Raw genomic sequence first — 8,291 nt, forward strand, 5'->3', positions numbered from 1 at the left:
GTGAAACCATATGATTGTCATTCTCCGATTGACTTACTTCACTCAGCATAACACCCTCCAGTTCCATCCACGTCAAAGCAAATGGTGGGTATTTGTCATTTCTAATGGCTGAGGAATACCCCACTGTACACATAGACCACAGCTTCTTTATCCATCTTCTGTCGATGGACACCAAGGCTCCTTCCACAGTGTGGCTATTGTGGACATTGCTGCTATAAACATCGGGGTGCAGGTGTCCCGATGTTTCACTGCATCTGTGTCTTTGGGGTAAATCCCCAGCAGTACAATTGCTGGGTTGTAGCGAAGCTCTATTTTTAACTCTTTGAGGAACCTCCACACAATTTTCCAGAGTGGCTGCACCAGTTCCCATTCCTACCAACAGTGCAAGAGAGTTCCCCTTTCTCCACATCCTCTCCAACATTTGTGGTTTTCCCAACATTTGTTGTTTCCTGTCTTGTTAATTTTCCCCATTCTCACTGGGGTGAGGTGGGATCTCATGGTGGTTTTGATTCGTGTTTCCCTGATGGCCAGTGATGTGGAACATTTCCTCATGTGCTTGTTGGCCACATCTATGTCTTCCTCTGAGATTTCTGTTCATGTCTTTTGCCTGTTTCATGATTGGATTGTTTGTTTCTTTGCTGTTGACTTTGATAAGTTCTTTATAGATCTTGGAAACTAGCCCTTTATCTGATATGTCATTTGCAAATATCTTCTCCCGTTCTGTAGGGTGTCTTTGAGTTTTGTTGATGGTATCTTTCGCTTTGCAAAAGCTTCTTATCTTGAAGTCCCAATAGTTCATTTTTGCTTTTGTTTCTTTTGCCTTCGTGGATGTATCTTGCAAGAAGTTGCTGTGGCCAAGTTCAAAAAGGGTGTTGCCAGTGTTCTCCTCTAGGATTTTGATGGAATCTTGTCTCACATTAAGATCTTTCATCCATTTTGAGTTTATCTTTCTGAATGGTGCAAGAGAATGGTCTAGTTTCATTCTTCTGCATGTGGATGTCCAATTTTCCCAGCACCATTTATTGAAGAGACTGTCTTTCTTTCAGTGGATAGTCTTTCCTCCTTTATCGAATATTAGTTGACCATAAAGTTGTAGTTCCACTTCTGGATTCTCTATTCTGTTCCATTGATCTATGTGTCTGTTTTTGTGCCAGGACCACACTGTCTTGATGACCACAGCTTTGTAGTACAGCTTGAAATCTGGCATTGTGATGCCCCCCACTCTGGTTTTCTTTTTCAATATTTCTCTGGCTATTCGGGGTCTTTTCTGATTCCACACAAATCTTAAGATTATTTGTTCCAACTCTCTGAAGAAAGTCCATGGTATTTTGATAGGGATTGCATTGAACGTGTAAATTGCCCTGAGGAGCATTGACATGTTCACAATATTAATTCTTCCAATCCATGAGCACGGAATATTTTTCCATCTCTTTGTGTTTTCGTTCAGAAGTGTTCTGTAGTTTTTAGGGTATAGATCCTTTACCTCTTTAGTTAGGTTTATTCCTAGGTATCTTATGCTTTTGGGGGCAATTGTAAATGGTATTGAATCTTTAATTTCTCTTTCTTCAGTCTCATTGTTAGTGTATAGAAATACCCCTGATTTCTGGGCATTGATTTTGTATCCTGCCACACTGCCGAATTGCTGTGTGAGTTCTAGCAATCTTGGGGTGGAGTCTTTTGGGTTTTCTACGTAAAGTATCATGTCAACTTCAAGGAGGGAGAGTTTGACTCCCTCTTTGCCAATTTGAATGCCTTTTATTTCTTTTTGTTTCCTTATTGCTGAGGCTGGGACTTCTAGGACTATGTTGAATAGCAGTGGTGAGAGTGGACATCCCTGTCGTGTTCCTGATCTTAGGGGAAAGGCTCCCAGTGTTTCCCCATGGAGAACGATATTTGCTGCAGGCTTTTCATGAGTGACTTTTAAGGTATTGAGGAATGTTCCCTCTATCCTTACACGCTGAAGAGTTTTGATCAGGAATGGATGCTGTATTTTGTCAAATGCTTTCTCTGCATCTATTGAGAGGATCATGCGGTTCTTGTTTTTTCTCTTGTTGATATGATCTATCATGTTCATTGTTTTACGAGTATTGAACCAACCTTGCATCTCAGGGATAAATCCCACTTGGTTATGGTGAATAATTTTCTTAATATACTGTTGGATCCTATTGGCTAGTATCTTGTTAGGAATTTTTGCATCTGTGTTCATCATGGATATTGGTCTATAATTCTCTTTTTTGGTGGGGTCTTTGTTGGTTTTGGAATTAAGGTGATGCTGACCTCATAGAACGAGTTTGGAAGTATTACTTCCTTTTCTATCCTTTGGAACAACTTTAGTAGAATAGGTATTATTTCTTCTTTAATCATTTGATAGAATTCCCCTCAGAATCCATCTGGTCCTGGACTTCTGTGTCTTGGGAGGATTTTGATGACTGCTTCAATTTCCTCCCTGGTTTTTTGGCTTGTTCATGTTTTCTATTTCTTCCTGTTCCAGTTTTGGTAATTTGTGGTTTTCCAGAAAAGCATCCATTTATTCTAGATTGCCTAATTTGTTGGCATGTAGCTGCTCATAGTATGTTTTTTAAATCTTTTGTTTTTCCTTGGTATTGGTTGTGATCTCTCCTCTTTCATTCATGATTTTATTGAGTCTTTTTTCTTTTTAATAAGGCTGGCTAATGGTTTATCTATCTTATTAGTTCTGTCAAAGAACCAACTCTTGGTTTTATTGATATGTTCTATGGTTCTTCTGGTCTCTGTTTCATTGAATTCTGCTTGAATCTTTATGATCTCCTTTCTTCTGTTGGCGTAGGTTTTACTTGCTATTCTTTCTCTAGTTCCTTTAGGTGTGAGGTTAGCTTGTGTATTTGGGGTTTTTCCAATTTTTTGAGGGAAGCTTGCATTGTGATGTATTTCCCTTTTAGGACCAATTTGGCTGTATTCCAAATATTTTGAATGGTTGTATCTTCATTTTAATTAGGATGGTGTGAAAGTTATCCAGGTAAGTTGGGGGGGGGGGCAGGTGTGGTGAGGACCCTGCTCCTCCACCATCTTGCCAGAAGCCCCAGATCTTGAATTTTGAGGAAATTTTAAAATATAGTGAAATCTTGATTAACCATGCACCAACTTCTAAGAATCATAATTAACTATTTTTTTCTTTTATTGTCTTTCAAGGGAAAGAGACACGTTATATGAAAACAAAATAGAATCATAAATTTATTTTTTAAAAGGAAAGAGGAAAAGCAGTAGTTCCTCTGGATTTCTTGATATTCATCATGGACTCAGCTTTTGATCTGTGTAGTGTGAAGCTATGATACTTGATATTCAAATAAATGATTAACATAGGGATATATGGCTTCCCAGATGATCAAGAAAGGGTTCAGTTCCCTTTACTAGCCTGTCCTTTCAGATAGAAGGGTGGACTTTATCATTACCTGAAAGATTTTTCAGTGTCACTTGTTCAACTTGTTAACTCTGAGCAGACAATTCAGTTTATCAAGAGCTCTCCTTCCTAAAACCAACATAGGTCCCCCATTATCTAAGTGTTTTGGCCCAGTGCAATTTGCTGCCATTAGGGATGCAGGATTTATGGATAATGGATAGCTGTATGCTGGCAGCGTCCAACCTTTCTGGAGCCAGGGAGGATACAGAGGAGGTTTATGCAGTGTATGGGTAAGGGCATGTGGATACTGCTTGGTAAATAAAGCTTTGAATGGAGGGAAGACAAATGACTTCCTTGGGTAATATAAGTTTTCACTGCAGCAAATGGGAAAAATGCTATTTAAACCTTTGTCTTCTGTACCAAAAGAAATATTTTAACCTGGAAAAAGGAAACCGAAGTAGTAGCTTGTGATAGTCCATTTGTGCCCTGAGCAAGATGCGCAGGTTCCTTACTCTGTACCAAGTGTAGAATGCATCCAAAAATCCTCTCAGTTTCTGTGAATATTATTCTTCCTTCAAGGTCAAGCTGAAGTTCTGAGTTCTGGCTGTTCTCAGTCTTCCGAGCCCATATACGATGCCATATTACCACTGTCTTCATCTTTTATTCACAATTGGAATGTTGGCTGTGGATTTTCTTCATCATGACAGTTTTAAAAATGGCACAGAGCTTCCTCTCTCTGAAGTGGTTTAAATGGGACTCTACCCAGAAGCAGCCAACACTGAACACTTCCTCCGGCCTCCTCTGGCCTAATGAGCCCTCGATTATTGTTTGGCATTATTAAATGTCAACAATAGGATGGCTCCCCTCTGGGAACTCAACGAGAATGGCAAGAAATGTAAGATTAGAATTGAGGAACCACATAAAACAGCTTTTATTTATTGGCAAAGGGAGAAAAAGCTACTAAACATCATCCCAATGTTCCTCTTTATCATCTGCTGTTGACTTCTCCTTTTTCCGCCTTGAGGGCAGCAGTTCTGTCTTTGTACAATGGAACACATTAATGCAACACATTTTATTTCAATAATGATATTAATAATGGAGTCAGAAAACACTTATTTGCCAATCGTTTAAAAGGAAATTAAGCTGCATGGTTTCCTGCCCACGCTCCTCTGTAACAACTTTCTGACTCTGAGGCTGGAGATGGTGAATCTACCCCTCTGGAGATTTATCTGAGGGAGGTGGCTTGAATTTGTTGAGTCCTTCCTGTGTGCTTAAGTCCCTCATCTCACTTGGTTCTCACAATCACCAGTGAAGTATTATTATGAGAATGGACTGACAGGGGACAAAATAATTTACTCAAGGTCCTAAGCTAATAGCATGGGGCGGAGCTAGAATTCAAGCCCAGCGCAACTTCTGGGTTTCAAAGCCTCCTGTTTTGCACAGGCGGTGGAATGTGATGGGGGAAAAGGGGATAAAGCCAAAGGGTTGTAAAGGCAGGGATGGCTATCTGGGTCTCTGCACCGTTTTGGGATTCCTCACCTTGTTATCAGAGGACTGTGGGGCACTGGATATTTTTATAATGGTTCAGAGACAATTCAGGTTAATAATGGTTCTTCTATTTAGATGGAAATCTGAGATTTGAGAGAATGATCAATACTGTCTCAGAGTTCTAGAGATCTGACCTCCCACAAAGGTACTATCACTGGCTTCCCATGAGGTCTTGTTTCTTCATCTGTGAAATGGGGGCATGAGCATGTGTCCTTCCCACCCCACAGGGTTACTGTGATTCATACATGAAAGATAATGTCAAGGCTTGGCAAGTGTTTGGGTGGGATGACTTGAGGCAACTTCTAACAGTGAGATTCTGTATTACAGATGCATTTGAAAAACACTTGGAAAAGCATGAATCCCATGACAAACACGGGATTATTACGAGCAAGGAGGATGGGTTATCAGCGGTCATATAGAGGTGTCAGATAGAAGTCCATGATTTTATGCTTCGTCTGCCTCTTGCAAAGGATCTGGGAAAGCAAGGAGAGGCTTTTTCCTTTGCATTTCTATGGAGCATGTTTTTCTCTCTCAAGGATCTAGGGCTGATAGGGGGAGAGGCGCTGAGACATGGACAGGGTACGATATATCTGGATCCACTGTCTCTCTGTGAAGATAAACTAGCCTTAACTAGTTTCTAGCTTTCTCTGGAAGTAACCAGGCACATTTTCTAGACATTGAAGGTTACCTGGCCACCTCGGTTTTTACAAGTTGGTGCTAATGGTATTGTGCTATGGTAAATGCAGTAATTCCAAGAAGATACATTTGTATAAATATCTTATGTATATTTCTTTGTATAGAAGCAATGATATTTAAAAAATACATTGTGATTCATAAGATGAGAATTAATGTCTCCCTCTTAACTTCAATGAATAATTAGAATAACCAGGAAGGAGAAACCAACATTACCATGTCTCATGCACCCAGTGGACCCAATGCTGTTCCAAGGCCTGGATTATGGACATTCAGGCAGCCTTTTCTCATGTCAGAGAGTTAAGGAATGCCTGACACCCTATTTTTTTCTTCCTAACTTGTGCATTTGGTACCCCATCCTCAGTAGGGAAAGAAATCCAGTGTGTAAGTGACAGCTTTGTTACCTGGGAGTGAGCAAAGCAGAGATGGTCTTATTGGTTCAACACCTCCCTCATATCAGGCTCCTTTTCATCCAGGTGGCCTGTCCCAAGTTCATTGGTAGTGGGGCCAGCCCCTATGGGCTCATGGAGGCCTGTTGTGCGCATCTCAGGAATTGACAAATGCTACAAATCAGACGTCCTTCTCAATTCTTCTAGAGAGCCTGTAGTTAAACATTTATCAACACACCCCAATCCAAATTATTTCCAGCCTGAGCTTTATGATACTCAGATTTCCCCTGTGTATGGAGCCTGTTCCTGCAAGGTCATTCCTTTAATGTTCCCTTCAGACATGGTTTCTGTAGAAGATGCTTCAATTTTTGTTCCCTTTATTATCTTGTTAAAGAAGCACAGGACTTTGAGATTCATACAGAACTGTATTCAGGTTGACACTTACTATTTGTAGTCTTGGCAGTAATTTACCTTTTGGTGTTCTCAGTAGCAAAATAGGGTAATCATTTAGAAATACCTTTCATACTGGCTGGTTGAGAGAAGTGTGTATCTAAAACTCTCACCCAACTAACAAAAAGAAGTGCTGATTCTCTTCCCCATTCTATAGGGTAGTGATCTCCAATCATCCAAGAAATGTGGGAAGGCAACATTAGAGCTCCTTTCAATCTTTATTCTTAAATAATATATATTTTGTGTATGTTTATAAGGTACAAAATACAATGATGGAGTTGTAATGCATATAACTTACATATCTATACTTATTGGGATGTAAGAAAAAATTACTGAGGACCTACCCAAAATAATTTCACCTAAGTATGATTGACATATTCATTTTAAGGCATTAATTAACAATAATTTATTATAGATCATCAAGCTATGTTTGCATTTTTAAATTTTTTAAAAAAAGTTTAAGTTTTTAATTTCAATTCCAGTATAGTTATTAACTTATAGTGTTATATTAGTTTCAGCTGTAGAATATAGTGATTCAACAATTCTATACATTACTTAGTATACGTCTTCTATACGTCACTTAGTGCTCAACATGATTAGGTGTATACTTGAATACCCATCACCTATCTCAACCATGCTCCCATCCACCTCCCCTCTGGTAACCATCTGTTTGTTCTCTATAGTTAAGAGTCTGTTTCTTGGTTTGTTACTTTTTTTTTTCCTTTGCTCATTTGTTTTAAGTTCCACATGTGAGTGAAATTATATATTTGACTGTTTGTGACTGACTTATTTCACTAAGCATTATACTTTCTAGCTCCATCTTGTTGATGCAGATGGCAAGATTTCATTCATTTTTATGGCTGAGTAATATTCCATTGCATATATATACCACATGTTCTTTATTCATCTATTGATTGGCACTTGGGCTGCTTCCTTAATTTGGCTGTAGTAAATAGTGTTACAATTAACACAGTAGTACGTGTTATCTTTTGAATTGGTGTTTTTATATTTTAGGAATAAATACCCAGTAGTGTGATTACTGGATCATAGAGTAGCTCTATTTTTTACTTTTTGAAGAACCTCCACGCTGCTTTCCACAGTGGTTGCACCAGTTCATATTCCCACCAATAGTACACAATAGTTCCTTTCTCCCCATCCTTGCCAACACTTGTTATTTCTTATGTTTTTGATTTTATATGTTTGCATTTTAAATCAAATAATTAAACTATTCCAATGTCTTATACTAAAAGATGAATCTCTAAGCATTGAAGAAAATTAGCATTCCTGACTGCTTAGGTAGAATAACCTTTCACATTCTTGTATTTCAGTTGTCAGCTAACTATGGCCTAGAAAGCCTAAAATATATACTGTCTAGACATTTATAGACAAAGCTTGCTGTCCTTTGCTTTATCGTTAACTCATTATAAGTACTCCATGTCATTTAGAAAAGCTTAGGGGGGGATCCCTGGGTGGCGCAGCGGTTTGGCGCCTGCCTTTGGCCCAGGGCGTGATCTTGGAGACCCGGGATCGAATCCCACGTCAGGCTCCCGGTGCATGGAGCCTGCTTCTCCCTCTGCCTGTGTCTCTCCCCCCCCCCCCCTCTCTCTCTCTCTCTCACTGTGTGCCTATCATAAATAAATAAAAATTTAAAAAAAAAAAAAGAAAAGCTTAGGGGTTTCATATATATGTATATGAACATATACACACACACACACACACACATATACCTAAAGATGAATTTAATCTTACATCTAATAATTTTCAAGTCTATATTCATTCTGCTAAACTGCATGGCAATTTTCTGTAGTGTTTACGGTGGCATGTTATAAATAGAG

The sequence above is a fragment of the Nyctereutes procyonoides genome, unplaced genomic scaffold, assembly GCF_905146905.1.
Source record: "Nyctereutes procyonoides isolate TBG_1078 unplaced genomic scaffold, NYPRO_anot_genome, whole genome shotgun sequence".
NCBI lineage: Eukaryota > Metazoa > Chordata > Mammalia > Carnivora > Canidae > Nyctereutes > Nyctereutes procyonoides.